Here is an 18,618-nt window from a genome sequence, read left to right as displayed (position 1 = left end):
TTCCAAATTTGAGTTCGAGTGATGATGATTCCCCACCTTGGAATCTATTTTTGTATTCGTGGTTATTTTTGCCTGTGTGGTTATTTTTGCATGTGTGGTTATTGACATGAATTTAAAAATAGATACAATTTTTTCAGATGTGTATATTTATGCGTGCCGGATTTGGTTAATACCGTCGTGTGAATAGGATGTTTAAGAGTGTTATACAATTTTTTAGGGTTGGCTATATGAATTTAAACTGCATCATCAGTATGTTATGTATCAATATACCTCTGCCTAAATTGATTTCGAAAAAAAACTTATGATAATTTATGAAAGCTTTATCTAATTTCCTTGACTCTGGTTGGATTCTGATTTTTTGAAGAAGCAATGAATGAAGACACGGTTAATTTTATCCTTGTCTTTATTTCCTATCCTATTCCTTTTTACTGACACCCAATTCTTGTTTTACTTATCCGTCCCTAGTTCAGTTTTTAAGTTTATCTTTTTAGTTCACTTTTCCTCCTGTTATTAGTTTTTTCCCTTCCCTATTTCATCTTCATATAATATTATCCTTTATCCTGTTATTTCTTCTTTCCTTGCATTGAGTCCTTTGGCTAGACTGTACTATATTGGATCCATCTCTCTGGTCATGGCTTATTTTTCCATTGCCTACACATACACCAAATAGTGTGGCCTGTTCTTTCCCCATTCTCCTCTGTCCTCATACACTTGGAGAGGTTAACTAGTGCACTGTTATTGTAATTTGACTACTTTCCTTTTAGTAAAGATAGAATAAACTCTAGCTATGGCAAACAGCTCTATAAAATTAAACCATTGTTCTCTAGTCTTGGGTAATGCCATAGCCTCTGTACCGTGGTCTTCTACTGTCTTTGGGTAACAGTTCTCTTGCTTGAGGGTACACTCTGGCACACTTTTCTATCGTATTTCAATTTCTCTAGTTTTTTCAAGCTTTTATAGTTTATATATTATGAAAGATCTATTTTAATATTGTTGCTGTTCTTAAAATATTGTATATTGTTCACTACTTCTCTTATAGTTTATTTATTTCCTTATTTCCTTTCCTCACTGGACTATTTTCCCTATTGGAGCCCATGGGCTTATAGCATCTTGCTTTTCCAACTAGTGCTGTAACTTGGCAAGTAATGATGATGATGATAATAATAATAATAATAATAATAATAATAATAATAATAATAATAATAATCATGTAATTTTAGTTTTGGAAATTTGGTGATGGTGTTGAGTGGATGGAAAGAGAAGATACAGCCAACCTCTTTCATTATGAGATTTATATTATATAGCAGACATTCTTTTGTACATGGATTTTAGGGGATGCACGTGTGTTAGAGAGAGAGAGAGAGAGAGAGAGAGAGAGAGAGAGAGAGAGAGAGGTTGTTCCGAGAAAGATGAAGCCTCTTCTCTCCTCATGTGTAGATCTTTGACTATTGATTTCTAGTGGCAGTCGGCTATCATTAGTATTGAACAGCTATTGAACTGGGTCACTATTAAAGACAATCTCTCTCTCTCTCTCTCTCTCTCTCTCTCTCTCTCTCTCCTAATTGAACCTCTATTCATTTATCGAAACCTTGATAAATGGGGAAACAATGGTTCTTTGTTCCATTTATTTTGTATTCCGTCACAAGTCTTGAGACTTTGTCGCTAGCACTGGACAGGCAAGGTTTGCTGCGTGCAGGGTTTAAACTTTTAAGGTAATTACCTTAGTTTGAGGTCATTTTCATGGTTTCAAGGTAATTTTAAGGTAATTCTAACGTAATTTCTGTTTTTGCTAGTTTCAAATTTAAGGAAATTTGAAAAATATTAAGGTAATCTAAGGTAAAATGCAGCATTTAAGGTAATGGCTACATGCTAAAAAGCAGCATTTAAGGTAATGGCTACATGCTAAAAAGCAGCATTTAAGGTAATGGCTACATGCTAAAAAGCAGCATTTAAGGTAATGGCTACATGCTCAAGTTTATTCCCTGGCTGCGTGTTCAATTGAAGAACTTCTTACCCATTCAGGAGCCTTACTTTTACTGTCAACCCCTCCCTTCGATTTTGGTTTTACTTGAATGCATTAACTCGTCGGCTAATAGTGTTTGCTCAAAACTGTCTTGTAATTGACTTTGCCAGTGGGGATTCAATTTGCTTTTTGAATGAGCTTGTTTTTACCCTTATGTTTAAATTCTTTTACATTTTGTCATTTTTCTTATGAGTCTTCTTATATCGAAATTTTCTTTTTTTCTGTCAGAGAAATGTGTTATGCGGTTTCTATCCCCTTTTGATGATTGGATTATTATCTTTTTTTATTAATTTTAACTTTTCATTACTAGACGTGTACCGAATGATTTTATCTTTCATATATCGTAAAATTTTATTCTAACAAAACTTCATAAGTTGAATCTTTATTCCTCTATGCAATAACCCTCTCACATAAAAACATATTTTAAATGGAAAAATATTTTATTGTGTTTTATACTTAAATATTTGTTTTGGTCCAAGATAACTAAGTCGGTTTGATTATCATAACCCCTCCGAAGTCGATACATATTTTGTATATTACTGGTTTCCTCGAAATAATCCAAGAATTTTCTGACATTGACGATGGTAGTAGTTCCCAATTTATATGGAAGGGTGCTTCCTGTGATATAGGGTTCTCCCGCTTATGTTGAGACCCTTTGGATGTAGGGTTCTCTAGGGATGTAGGTCGCCCTCGGGAGGGGTCCCCAGGTAGCAGCGAACTCCTTTAGATAAAGCTGTCATCCGTCACCGATAGTTGAAGTGTATTTCCAATCCCCATTGCGTCATCTTACCCTTCTCCCCCCTTTATTTCTTCATTTCCCCCCCCCTCTCCCCCAAAAAATTCCCTCTCCATCCTCTCATCGCTCCCAACTCTCTCTTCAAAGCTTTTGCATCTACACGTGGGGAGAGAGAGAGAGAGAGAGAGAGAGAGAGAGAGAGAGAGAGAAATGTGCGCTGAATGACCGACACCACCTGACTAATTAGTTTTTATTTTGTTCATGTTTTCATTTTGTATTATTACTGTTGAAATGTTTTTTTTATATGGTGTAATGCTGGCCTTTATTCAGGATAAAATATCAAGCGCTTCCTTTTCCCGTTTGTTTGTTTTCATGTCCGGTTGTATATCTACAAAGTGTCTAAAATCCGTTCATTCATTATCCGTTGACGGAGGTATGCGTTCCATTTAGTGCTTTTGTAAAAATGTGTCGTGTCCTGAATACAAAATGGTTTGATACAGTTTGCGTCATTGATTCCGGTACACTTAGAAACTAAGTATACGTGACCTGACAAATGTACAATGTAGCAGGTAACGCTGGGTTTAGAAAAAGTGAAACTGTTGGCAACACTTCCTGTAAAAGAAAGTATCTAAGCTTGTAAACGCATGATCAAAGCATTTTCATTAATATTACGAATTGTTGTTAAGCAAATAGCATTATTTTTCTATACAGTCATTTGTACAGTTAATAAAAATGCTTTTGATCACCTGTTTATGTTTAGAGACTATTTTACATTACAGGTAGCGTTGCCAACAGTTTCTTTTCTTTCTAAATCTAAACACAGCTTTACCTGCTACATTGTACAGCTGTCAGGACACGTCTACTTAGCTTCCCGTGGAGTGTACCAGAATTAATGAAACCAATTGCACATAATACTTTATGCTTTAGGAATGTGTGCGTGAGGTGGCATTGAGTGTAAATCTGCAATATTAAGAACATATCTGTGGAAAGATTTACTTGCGCTCCAATATCACACTCATTTGTTTGTTCATGGCTTCACTATGGCTTATTACCGCTCGTACCAGACCCCTTCTTGACCATACGTTTGCGGAGTTTTACATTAGTTATTTCATTACGTTTGGCCTCTAGAGGAGAATTAAGGCTCTCTTTCATCTCATGGGTCCTATCTCTAGTAATCTTCTCATTGCCTTCCAGTAATGATCTCTTTAATATTCATATATACTTCCGTGCATGGTCTTATACTGAAGATCCATTTATTATTATTATTATTATTATTATTATTATTATTATTATTATTATTATTACCTCCGCTAACGAATTTGGGAAGAGATTAGGTTTTCGTCCCCGTTTGTCTGTATGTTTCTGAACAACTTCCTGGCCACAATTTTACTTACAAAGTAGTGAAGCCTTCAGGGATTAATTGTTAATGTTGAGACGTGGAAGCGATTCGATTTTGAAACTCCTAGGTCAAAGGTCAAGGTCAAGGTCGAGTAAAAGGTCAACCGAATTAATCCTAACCTTAACTCCAAGTTCGCACATGGTTGTCACACAGACATCAAATACGCCTACGGTCTCAATTGATTCTGGAAAAGACAAGATGGTTTCGAGAAATAAGCTACCGTTGCGGAGGTCTGCACTCTCTGAGTGTTGTTCTATTTATTGTTATTATTATTGTTATTATTATTATTATTATTATTATTATTATTATTAGTCGTAGTAGTAGTAGTAGAATTCATTCTATTGGTGTGAATGAAAAACATTGATAGGAAACCTTAAATAGTCTTAGTATAGAACATAAATTATTCATCTGGATTGTCTCTTAAGTATTCTGGTCCGAGCCAAACGTCGTAAATACCTGGACAAAGTCCAAGATAACTCAACAGGTCGTCGTCTTTTAAAAGACATTCGAGAAGTTAATCTCCCAAAATAGAATGTAATTTTCAAAGTTTTTTTTTTTTTTTTTTTTTTTTTTTTTTTTTTTCTGGTGTAATCTGTATTTGAACAAGTTTTATTTAGTTTTAAGGTATGGATATTCTCTATTAGATACGTTGAGAGTCGAAGGAGATTTGATAAGTAGGGCTTTAGGTAGCTAAGTAGTGTTTGATAAGGACGTCACATAAGTATATAATTAGTAAACAGAAAAGTAAAAGAAAAATATATTTCCTTAGGGATTGAATGTCAAATCAAAATTTGTGTTAGTTTCATTATTGTAAAAATGTCAGGAAGAAACTCTCTCTCTCTCTCTCTCTCTCTCTCTCTCTCTCTCTCTCTCTCTCTGGAGAGACTCGTATTAAGATTAAAACTATATAATAAAGCTGTGAATAGAACCAATATTGATCAGTTCATGAATGAATTAAAATGATTGACAGATTTTTCATTTATTTGCATCTTCATGTGTGTTCATTAGTATATTTTTTTATATTTGAGTTATTTTTAAACGTGTCTCCTTGAATAGAATAGTGAGTATCATATGGTAGCTCTATGTATATAATTCCATTAAACCCTACTACAGGTTTACATTTCAAAAAATTACTTAAAATTTATTTGGAACTGATAATTCTGAATTCATCAAGGCAATTAAATACTCTCTCTCTCTCTCTCTCTCTCTCTCTCTCTCTCTCTCTCTCCCCCCATTAGCTTTTCAAAAAAAGAGCGCCTTGCCTAGAAAAAAAAACCTTTCGAATATCTCACAGTCAAGAACTCCAACCTTTTCTTCGCATAAAGACGCTTGGCACGAAAAAGATTTCCTCACTTTTCTTTTGACTAAGAAGAAATGATCACATTGAAAGTTATAGAACGTCTCGTCAACTAATTAGGTTTAACACGGTTATTTATACTTTTTAAAGAGTGTCGAGAAGGGACTATAAAACTTCGCCTTTAATTTATCTGATGTTATCAGTGTGGGGTTTTTATTTGTAAAATTTTCCTCGTTTCCCTTTTTTCGCTGCTGTTGATTTCTTAATGTCTGGTAAAGTTATATTGCTCTCTTGTTTTGTTTGATTCTGCTTTCGAATTCCTTTCATTTTTGCCTTTTTTTTTTTTTGCACTTATTTTAAATTTTGCCCATTATTCTTTTATCCTCTACGTAAATTTCGTGTTATAGAATAGGTTATAAATTCACCTGTATCAATTTGATGCCGTCAAAGAACATTCCGTTGTTATTTTCTGAGCCAGACAGGTATTCTTAATACCTAAATTGTTTGGAATCACGTTTGTTAATTGAAAGACAAACAGGCTATCATTCACCGGAAAGAAAGGTAGTGTACTGCAAGGGTTTCATACTCATACATTGTAGCGATAATCTTTTTGTTATTTTATATGGGCGCTCTACACCCCTCTGTCAACGGAACTGGTTTGAGCTTATTGATCCGTTGGAGTTTTTGTGACCTTCTTACACTGAAACTGTTGAAATAAAGTTAGTCGCATATACGCCGTCTATCAGCTATCGCCTAACTGGTGATACTCACAGTAGGTAGGTGGATAGTGGTTCTTCTGTCAGTTGATGAACTCAAAAATGTGCTAACAACTAACTGTAAGAAGCGGTTTTTTTTTTTTTTTTTTTTTACACAACTCCACTTTTACTATTTTCCTTTGTTATATATATATATATATATATATATACATACATACATACATAAATATATATATATATACATACATACATAAATACAATATATATATATATACATACATACATACATACATACATAAATATATATATATAATATGTATATATATACACACACATACACCCATACGTATTTATTATATAAATCCGTTACCCCTCACAAAGGTTGGCTTGAAAAACAACACATCAAACAATACCTTATTCATGCTTTACGCGTCGATTCTTGGATGTTATTTTGTGAGGTAGTGGTTTCATTATATTAGCCGCTTCACTTTACCTACATGGAAGGTTCATTTTAGCATGCTGAACCCCTTACGGCGTAGGGGGTTCAGCTTGTTAAAATGAACCTACGCTATGCCATTTATCCCTTCCTTGCACTCATTGGCGTTTCTTGGAAAATAATTTATATAGGCTTATATATATATATATATATATATGTGTGTGTGTGTGTGTGTGTATGCGTAGCTTTCTCTTCAAATTTCAAATCTGGTTCTGCACATTAAATATCCGATGATATTGTTATCTGATTGCTGCTTTTTATTTAGATGGTATATCCGTATATCCATCTGGATAATAGAGCGAGTAATTAGTAGAGGTTTTGTTTCGGCAAGGGGGGAAAATTGTTTCTTTTCTTGAAATATTACGAAATTAGTCTCAAGATAGGTTAAATGTAGGTGTTGGCTGCCTTGAAACATGGCAATGTAATGCCTTAGAGTTTATATACAGTCTAAATATTACTATATTATTAAGATGAGAGAGAGAGAGAGAGAGGAGAGAGAGAGAGAGAGAAACAAGGAAAGTAATTCTATTATCACACGTAATTTATATAATTTACCAAATTCTGCTTGTACGTAAGAAATGGTTTAGTTAATTATTAATTACATTTACTTAAAATTTCTAAGGGTTTAGATTCTTTTTGAAACTTTGATAAAATCGAAACGATTGCTTGCTCCTAATCAGTTAGCCTTAAAGATTGTCGTGACCCATTGCCACTGTCAATGGACTGCTAAGGTGTATTACGCACTTCATTAAAGATTGACATTTTGGAAAGCAGGGCTGTCAAACCCCTTGTTCAACTCTCTTTTCTTGTCCATGCTTGAAAAGGATACTGTTGATAATGAAAGCACTTAGCAGTTGTTTATCTTCTAAATATCAACAGACAAACGAATAATGATTAGGATTATTTATAATCAGCAATTACTTACGGGTTACTTTTATACTTGTGTTGAGTCGTGAAAATAAAATTCTGTAACTTTTGTGAGGAAAATGAGATTCAGCTGTGATTTGTGAAGAAAGGAACCCTGAGGATCTTTGGCCTGACTGCTCCTCTTGAAGGATATCACTTTAACTGCTATCTGTATGATCATCCATTTGTTTATGCTTGATTTATTTTTAAATATTCGAACGATTGTAAATCGTTTGAAAAGTTCTGTATGCATTAAGTATGTGCTTATGTTTTTAAGGTCGTAATAATTAACTTTGTATTATATAAATATATCTGATAATCATTGCTATGGCTGTTCTTAGTGCCCTCCCCCATCCCCCCCTGTTCCAGTGCTAGTCCATATGTCCCAGATTTTATATTTTATTATCTTCATTTGCCAAGGCTGTTCTGAATGACATGCTTGTCTCAGTACTGAGCCTTATGTTCCTGATTTTATATTCCAATACTGGTCCATATGGCCCTTAAGTCACTTATTCATTATTCTGGGACCTGTCGCAACGTAGCGGAATTGCCTTCGTCTTCGAACTTGGCCTTTGTTTCCAAATACTCTATATTATTATTATTATTATTACTAGCTAAGCTACAACCCTAGTTGGAAAAGCAAGATGCTAGAAGCCCAAGGACTCGAACAGGGAAAAATAACCCAGTGAGGAAAGGAAATAGGGAAATAACTAAACGATATAAGAATTAATGAACAATTTAAATAAAATATTTAAAAATATTTCCCAAAATTAACATCAAAACAGATATTTCATATATAAACTATAAAATGACTTATGGCAGCCTGTTCAACATAAAAATATTTTGTGTAAGTTTGAACTTTTAGAAGTTCTACCGAATAAACTACCCGATTAGAATGAAAATTATTGATTTGATTTTGCCATTACTTTGGGTGGCATCGAACTGAAAACGTGATGGGGACCGTAGTCTTCTCACACTTGCGATCTCTAGCTGATATGGTACCACCTTGCAATCTCTTGTGTTTCCGTCTCGTCTGAAATTTATATATATATATATATAGAGAGAGAGAGAGAGAGAGAGAGAGAGAGAGAGAGAGAGAGAGAGAGAGGTGTATTTTACACCATTTCTTTTAAAGAGAATTACATAGAGATAATAGTATTAATAACAATTAATTCTTTTTCATATTTCAATTGGAATTATATGATGAGTATGCACTATTCATTTTAGAAATATTGCATTCTCAGCCTCATGGGTTTATATATTGTGTATCATATGGCATGTTGCCCTATATGGAAGAGCTCTAGCTCACGCACCTCATTATGATGCATTGCCACTTGAACTAAACCTCCATGGTTTTGTGGGTAGCTTCAATGACACTTGGTTACCATTACAGGTTAAGAACGTCTGCTATGCGCTCAGTTAATCCTCTTTTATCTCGGTCTTGTATTTGTAACACTGCAATCTCATTGGTCGAAGTTGGTATTGAACAATTGTTGTTATGTTTAATGAAAGAGAAATTCTGAGAAAACTCGAGGTATGCGAAAAACTCCGACCCTTTGATCACAGTGGAATGTAATAAACGTTCTTTGAAGGGACGCTGAATAAAACAGTGAATAAAATTGAAAACCGGGGTGACGTACCGAATGGGTGTAAAGAGATGAAAGATAAATCGTTATATGCTCTTTCAGGTGATTGTATTCAGGAGATTGGTTTAAAAATAGTTACCGTGTTGTTGTTTTTATTATTATTATTATTATTATTATCATTATTATTATTATTATCATCACTGGTATGATCCTGATTATCAATTATCAGTTAATGCAGCCCACCGCTTCGTCTGCCGTATCCTCTGACACTGCCCTTCACCAATCCCGACTCATTGTTCCATGCTGCCACAGTGAGACTCCCGCCCTTCGTCAGCAGAGACGCGTTTGCCTGGTTTCAGCCCTCCGAACTTTCAGTTCCGCATAAAGGGCGTGACCCGATCAAACAGCAAAACGGGCTACGTCTTCGCTGCAATGTCCGACGATACCTTCCGGGAAATCTCCGACTGTCTTGCGAGCAAAGGGACGCCTCATGCATTAAGATGACCTCAAATCATACTGGCAAGGCACATAACAAGGCGGGTGTCATAGTAGTGAAAGGGTTTTTGCATCGCCATGATCAGCAAAGCTGTAGCCTACAAGTCAAGGCCATCCATACTAGGTTGGTTTGCATCGCAATGATCAGCAAAGCTGTAGCCTACAAGTCAAGGCCATCCATACTAGGTTGGTTTGCATCGAAATGATCAGCAAAGCTGTAGCCTACAAGTCAAGGCCATCCATACTAGGTTGGTTTGCATCGAAATGATCAGCAAAGCTGTAGCCTACAAGGTCAAGGCCATCCATACTAGGTTGGTTTGCATCGCAATGATCAGCAAAGCTGTACTGCAGCCTACTGCTTCAGTCCACCCGTACTAGGTTGGTTTGCTGTGAGCGATCAAACGAAAGTTTCTCACCATCCCCAATCCGCAGTGGTCGGGGGTGAGGAAAATGACCAAGCGCCAGACATAACCAAAGACATGCCTGAGGGCTTTGTCCTGCAGTGGAATAGAAACGGCTGCACTTGTTGTTGTTGTATATGTAAATAAACAACCTTTGACGGCCTTTATATCACGTCCCTGACTGCATCTGGTCTTTGAAATACATGCACGGTGCCTACGCAGTAGCCTCCCAGTTTCCCCTAATAGGGTTTATTCAGCATCAAACCATTCCAAATAGGCCATTCAAATTTTAGAATAGCGTTTTCGGACAATAGGCCTCTCGTTCTGAGCATTCATGAGCTCATTCATCATAGGATGGCTCCCAGCGATACGCGTTTGTTGATGTATGTGACGCCACATTAGTTATGGTGCGGTACATTTAGTTTTATTTTGTATTTTATGTTCTAGGTATTTCATAAGGGGGATTTTTTTTGCATAAGGAAGGGTTTAACTTCTTCATTTCTGTCCATTTTTCATATTATTTTAGTCCGTTTAACCTTTTATACGGCCAATTGACTGCGTCGTGAGAATCCCCTTTGTTGTCGTTTACGCTTTTATTATTTATTATTATTATTATTATTATTATTTTTTTTTATTATTATTTTTTGTCATTGTTATTATTATTATTATTATTATTTTTTTTTTTTTTTTATTACAAGCTAAGCTACAACCCTAGTTGGAATAGCAAGATGCTAAAAGCACAACTGGTCCAACAAGGCAAGATAGCCCAGTGAGGAAAGGAAACCAGGAAATAAACAAACTACAAGAGAAGCAATAAACAATCAAAATAAAATATTTAAAGAAGAGTAACAGCATCAAGTAAGATCTTCCATATATAAACTATAAAAGAATTAAAAGAAAAGTTTGAAGGTTTTGTAAATGTGTTTATCCTTTATGCTGTTGTAATGTATTTACTCTTAAAATACGTAATAAAGCCATTTATCTATATTTTGTATTTCGAGTAGAATCACGACTCAAAACTATAAATTCGCCTCAAGGTTAAAGGCAGTGGTCTCCCCAGTAAACAGCTTAAACTCACGGTCCCGGGCTGGGATCGATCTGCTGACATGCAAATGCTCGGCGAACGCGTTACCACTGTTACTATTCAGGGGGCATTTTATATCTTAAAGAATAAGTGCATTGCTTTTATGGTCGTATTTGTTATGTTTAGCTGAGCATAATTATAAAGTAGAGTATTAGCATATTTGGGTTTTCTTTGGTATTTTGAAATCCTAATATTATAGACAGTGCATTTATCCCTTCGAAAATTTATCTTCAATAGGCTGTTTTGCGTATGGGTTTCTGAGCTGAAGTATAAAGTACTCTATTAGCTCAATTGTATTTTGTTAAAGTTTATTCTTGATGGTAAAATTACGGAACACATTTTTACGGAATATGCTTTTACCTTTTCCCAATCTTTTCTCCCGTCGGCATCCCAGACCATCCAAGACTGAAAGATGCAAAATACACCCGAAGAGGCATAAGCAACTCTCTGGTGGATATACGAGGTGCCTCACACTGAGGGACCTTGGGGAACCCAAACATAGAATAAGGCAATAAGGCACAAGGCAATCAGCGAGATAGCCAGACGTCATTAGGGCTAGGTACATGTCACTGATGAGATCCTATCGTTGCCCTCAAAGTTGAGGACTTGGAACTTACTGTATTAAAAGTTACTATATTTCGAAGTTTGAGACAATTTTCCTTCTTGCTCTTCGTCATCTATATTTAAGTTACTATATTTCGAAGTTTGATACAATTTTCCTTCTTGCTCTTCGTCATCTATATTCAAGTTACTATATTTCGAAGTTTGATACAAATTTTCTTCTTGCTCTTCGTCATCTATATTTAAGTTACTATATTTCGAAGTTTGATACAATTTTCCTTCTTGCTCTTCGTTATCTCACATATTTCTTTTATATATATTTCTTTACCATATTTAGTGTTTTCTGTCATCATTTTCATCTCATATAAGTATTCTGTGATCTTTGGAAATGAGATTTTTAACATAGCTGTTCTGATTAAACCGTAAATAACATTAACAATGTTAATGATAAATATGGTGTTAATACAGGAAAGAAATCATAATTGTATTTTTAAGGACAATTTCAATTTTATCAAAGCGTAATTCTATAGTTTTGAAGCCCCTTACGTTACGGTCTGAGATCATTCAAATGTGAAGAATTATGGCCACGTATTTTTAAACTAATATTTAAAAAAAGCTTTGCTTAACACGAGACTTTTTGTTTTTATATTTGTCAGAACGTGATACTTCTCTGTATATTCACAGTAATACCAAAATCAAAACATCAACAATAATAATGGTTTTTATTATTATTATTATTATTATTATTATTATTATTATTATTATTATATTTCACTTTTTTTACTATGGGAAATGCATATTTCGTTATATCTCGGTAATGTGCAGCATGTGTTTTGTATGTGAATCATACTATTTGCTCTTTTTAATTTTGCTTTTGTAATTCATAAGGTGTATACTATCCTTTGAATTACCACAACGTGAATTACCACAACGTCAATGCCCTTTTATTTGGATTAAATTTTTTTTTTTTTTTAAGGCTAAAACCTCATAAAAGTCTCTTGGAATATATTTCATTCTGTACGCCTTCATTTTTCAATGCAGTAATCATTTTGATTATTCTTGTTTGATATTGAGGTTTGGAAAAAGATAGTTGGGATGTTGTTGGAAAAAGGGAATTGTTTGAAAAGAAATCGTGTTTTTACGAGGCCGTTTAATTGCTATGACTCTCTCTCTCTCTCTCTCTCTCTCTCTCTCTCTCTCTCTCTCTCTCTCTCTCTCTCTCTCTCTCTCTCTCTCTCTCCGAGGAATATAAATAGAAAAATTTAAAAGGGTTACGAAAAATATAAGCGTTTTTCTTGAAATTAAATTTTATTAAAACTCTCTCTCTCTCTCTCTCTCTCTCTCTCTCTCTCTCTCTCTCTCTCTCTCTCCGGAAAAGAGACTATTTTTATGTCATTTGATGATATGCAGTTTCTTTGGCAGTTAGCCAAGGTCAGGGCAATTACACAACTATATTCACATCTCCAGCTTTGGTCATACGTAATCCTTGTTTTACTTCACCTTTTTACTTTGTGTTCGCTGAAATGTTAACACATTACTTTAAAGATAACATTTACATTCAGTCGTTGGCTGTAACATGCCAAGATAGGCCATATCCCCCTAAGGAAGAAAGTAATGTTTGGTCCTGATTTATATCGAACTTTATCTCAAACTTTATATGAATAAAAGAAACTGGAAATGGGACCATCTTAAATTGGAACGGAAACTAATAAAATGAAAGTAATATAGATCCATCTAAAACAGAAGCTGGAAAAAAAATTGTTTTAGATCCATCTCAAACTGGAACTGAATAAAAGAAACGGGAGTTAGATCCATCTAAAATCGGAAATGAATAAGTGAAATTGGATGTAGATCCATCTCATACTGGAACTGTAAAAGATAGACTGGGTATAGATCCATCTACAATTTGAACTAACTAAAAGATACCGGATCTGGATTCATCCCATACTTTAATGAAAGAATTGCTGATTCTGTAAACTAGAAAAATAATGGATGAGTATCCAGTTCCATATAAAATGAAGAAGGAATACTGGATTAGTATCCAGATCCAGATCCACTAAAAAGTGTACTAAATGGTCCTTTAACTCATCAGCCCATCAGCCAATCCATACCAAATTTCGTCTAAATCCGTTCATAGCTTTTCGAGTTGTCTTGTAAGTAAATAGAAAAAAAAAATTGGTGTGGTTGATACTACAGATTTTGATATATTATATATATGTATATATATATAATATATATATATATATATATATATATATATATATATATATATATATATATATATATATATAATATTGATGTGTTGTGTGTATTTGCATCCTAGAATGGTTTTTCTTAATTTCTAAATTTTCTTCCTAATTTTTTTTTTCTTTAGATATTCTTATCACTGTAAGCCTATATTCGAATGAGGAAAAACTAAGAAACTTCTCTTTTCCTTGGCAGTATTCGAACCTCCTCATGTGAGGTTTCGGCAAGAGTATTTACTTACTAGTGCACGCGACCTGTCAAAAAATGACGGCTAAATATATAGTTACATATGTACACAGATTCAAGGCTACTCTTTCTCCCCCCTACCAGAGGCATGGGAGACAGAGTAGTCATACGTTTGGAAATGCTACTCAGCAGGACAGAAAAAGAAAGAATATATATATATATACATATATATATATATATATATATATATATATATATGTGTGTGTGTGTGTGTGTGTGTGTGTGTGTGTGTGTTTGTATAGCCAAACACTTGTTCTTTATTGTGAAGGGTAGATTGTTCTATGGAGACAGGCATATGCGTAGTTAACTTTCTAATTCAAACGCATTTTACTAAAGCTAATTGATTAGTATGCCCCATTTTTAGTGTTGCACTGGTATTTTTCAAAGGTAATTTAGACATCTACAAAATTATATACTATTTCTATTTTTCGTAGAGACGACTCGTGATTGTGACTTCATGCATGAAAAACTGTTAATCTAACTAACTAGCCATGAGGTAATTATATTTCTTCCTGTGAAGCTAAGGTAATCAAGGATAATTAGGCTGCTAAATGAATTCGACATAATTATGATAGATTGGTGAAAGGCATTTAATCGAGTTACGTTAATTGGGGCAGCCTGTCCCAAATGACAACAGATTTAAAGGGGGTTTTGGTTCAGAAAGGGGGTGCGAAAGAAAAGTTTTTTTTTTTTTTAGTAGATTTGATTAGCATTGGCATGGATTAATTCATGTAGTTTTACTCCTTTCAGATTCTTTCTTCCTCGTTTTAAAATGTAGACTTGTTTTGTATGGAAGCTTTGCTTTGTCTGTTCTTGACCTTTTCGGATTGTTGCATGTAATGATAACAGAAAGAATATTCATCATCAGCCATTGCCTGGCCCTTCTTGATCCTAGCTTTGGTGGAAAGGCGCCTTGGGCGATGAACATATGTATATATGATCAGTCTCCAGGGCAATGTCACTGTCCTTTGCCTCTGCCATGCATAAGCTGCTTTTAAACCTTTATACATGTCCTTTCACTCGCGTCTGTTTATGGTCTTTCTATGCCATTTTATACCCACAATTTTTCTTAGCTCGTCAACCCATCGTCTTCTCTTCCGTCCCTTGCTTCTCTAGGGACCCATTCTGTTATACCTAATGTTCATCTATTATATGTTATTCTCATTATATGTCCTGCTTATGTCCATTTCTTTTTCTTACATGTTAGAATAACCTCTACTCCATTATATATATATATATATATATATATATATATTTATATATATATATATATTTATATATATATATATATATATATTTATATATATACATATATATATATTTATATATATATATATATATATATTTACATAATATATATATATGTGTATATATATATTTATATATATGTATGTATATATATATATATACAGTATATATAATAAATATCCTGAACGTTTTCAGTCAATCCTTGGATACCGTCACTGCCAAGGCCTGGTTTCTCATATTTTTATCTTTTTATTCCTGTAGTTTCGATTTTGACATGCTGATACAACCAACAGCCTCTGGGTAACAGTCATATAAAAGGAAAAATTCCAATTACGCTGTGCTCTCTCTCTCTCTCTCTCTCTCTCTCTCTCTCTCTCTCTCTCTCAAGTATTATTTTTTTTCTATTGGTATCTCTTGCCTTAATGTGGGACTTTTTACTTGTAATATTTTCTTGCCTGTAAGGTATTATTGAGTTGATAGTTCAGAAACGAAACTATTTTAAACGAAGAGGAAGATTATGAAAAGGAATGAATGAAAGTAAAAGGTATGAAGAAAACTAGAATTTTTTAAAGAAAAAAAAACGTAAATTTTAATAGGAAAATACAAGTTGTAGATGGAAAATTGGCATTATTTAAGAGTAAAATAGATATTATAAGAGGGAAAATGAAAAGGGTAAAAAGAATTTTAATTACAAAAAGTTTGTGAAAGTAAAAGGTATGAAGAAAACTAGAATTTTTTTAAGAAAAAACACGTAAATTTTATTTGGAAAATATAAGTTGTAAATGGAAAATTGACATTATTTAAGAGTAAAATAGATATTATAAGAGGGAAAATGAAAAGGGTAAAAAGAATTCTAATTACAAAAAGTTAATGAAAGTAAAAGGTATGAAGAAAACTAGAATTTTTTTTAAAGAAAAAACACGTAAATTTTAATAGGAAAATACAAGTTGCAAGTGGAAAATTGGCATTATTTAAGAGTAAAATAGATATTATAAGAGGGAAAATGAAAAAGGTAAAAAGAATTATAAATGTTAAGGGTTTACGAATAAAAGTGAAAAATCTAGATTTTATTTAATAGTAAACCTAATTCCTCGAATCTGGCTTTCTGATATGCCAAGGATTGTGCCTATGTCCTCACGGCAATTATTGAAATGAAAGATAATTAGCTCCTGACTAATTAATGCAATTAGGTGGGAGGTGAAGGATGCTGCGGTAATTTTCGGGGAAATCACTAATATTAATTCATTAGATATACTATTGAATATTCCAAGATCCACACGTGTATATAAGCCTTTGGGAGCTTGTGAATGCAAATTCTTAAATATCGTATGTGTGTATATATATATATATATATATATATATATATATATATATATATATATATATATATATATGTATATATATACATTATATATACTGTATATATATTCACTATATATATACATATATGTACTGTATATATATATATATATATATATATATATATGTATATATATATGTATATATATGTATATATATACATTATATATACTGTATATATATTCACTATATATATACATATTATATATATATATATATATATATATATATATATATATATATATATATATATATATATACTGTATATGTGTATCTATAATAATCATCATGAGCCGCTATTAGTCCACTGCAGAACAAAGGCTTGAGACATATACTGTGTATATGTATATGTATATATATATATATATATATATATATATATATATATAATATATATTCGTGTGTGTGTGTTTGTGTACAGGTTTGTTTATACTGTATATCATATATGTACAAATGTATATTATAATAGATGTTATATAGGCATTATACATTTGCAATTCACACCCAGTGTCTTAGTGGTGTTTAAGATCGAAGACAGCATCTCTCCAGACAAACTGAGGTCCAGTTAGGTTTCAGTATAAGGCGAAAACTGCAATTTCTGTTTTACCACATTGGTTGAATGATGGAATTACACTCCAGAATAAAGCTATGGCTGTGAAAAGACGTAAAGGTATTTGGAAAGTATAAAACTTCAAAAACTTTAAAAGATTAACTGCATAGCGGATATGACGTAACAGATTTCAGATATGTATACTACCGAGTTGTATTTAAGAAACGTTTGTGATCAAATATATACAGAAGAACAGTGTTACACATGTATAATAAACTCACTATCTGGGATATGGGAGTTCATGACCTCACAAAATACACAAACCAAATAAAAGGGAAGGGATATAGTTGGTAAATAAAGTCAAATTCTGCCAAGGTTGAGAAATTCAGTATCCTCCCGAAGAAAATTTATATCCAGTTCCAGATATTCTCATCTCTATTTTTTTTCTCAGCCATGGGGCCTCCTTTGTTGATCTTTTGAAACCACGCATAAAATTTAGCACAATTGCAAAATCTTGTAAATGAGATTTAAAATAAACGACCCTATCCAAACCTTATAACCTCTGGTGGTCTATGTGGTAACGTCCCTATCTGGTGATAGCCAGATTCGGGTTATAGTCCCGGGCAAACTCGTTAGTTCCTTTGGTCGCGGCAACCTCACCATCCTTGTGAGCTAAGGAACGGGGGTTTAGGGTAGCCTGTAGGTCTGTCTGACGAGTCATCAGTAGTCTTTGCCTGGCCCTCCTTGGTCCTAGTTTGAGTGGAGAGGGGGATTGGACGCTGATCACATGTATCTATGGTCAGTCTCTAGGGCATCGTGCTGCTTGATAGGACAATGTCACTGTCCCTTTCCTGTGCCATTCATGAGTGGCCTTTAAACCTAACCCCTTTAATCCTATCAGAAGGTCCTTAGGATGTATGATGCAAATAGCAATGGGACACATTGAGGCCCGTCTTTGTTAGAATACCGGCTAAAATAGCACCAAAGTGTTTGCAAACTCGAGCAGTTTTCCTGCTAGTTTCTGTTAGCCTTTTTTCTCTTACGCAGGAACTTACCCGATGATGTCACAGTTTGTAAACAAATGTCACTGGTTGGCAGCCTGAACTGACTCTCTGCGTAAACAAGGTAGAGGAGGTTGCTTATATAAGGAAGGCTATTTACTGCATCCCTTTTTTTCATTTCTCTTTCTTTCCTTTGGCTGAAGGTAAAATAAGAGAAAAATTGGAATGGCGATGCAAGGGGATGTTTATGCTACCTATCTGGTGGCC

This window comes from Palaemon carinicauda, chromosome 21 (assembly GCF_036898095.1).
Source record: "Palaemon carinicauda isolate YSFRI2023 chromosome 21, ASM3689809v2, whole genome shotgun sequence".
Taxonomy (NCBI): Eukaryota; Metazoa; Arthropoda; class Malacostraca; order Decapoda; family Palaemonidae; genus Palaemon; species Palaemon carinicauda.
This window is presented reverse-complemented; position numbering follows the sequence as displayed.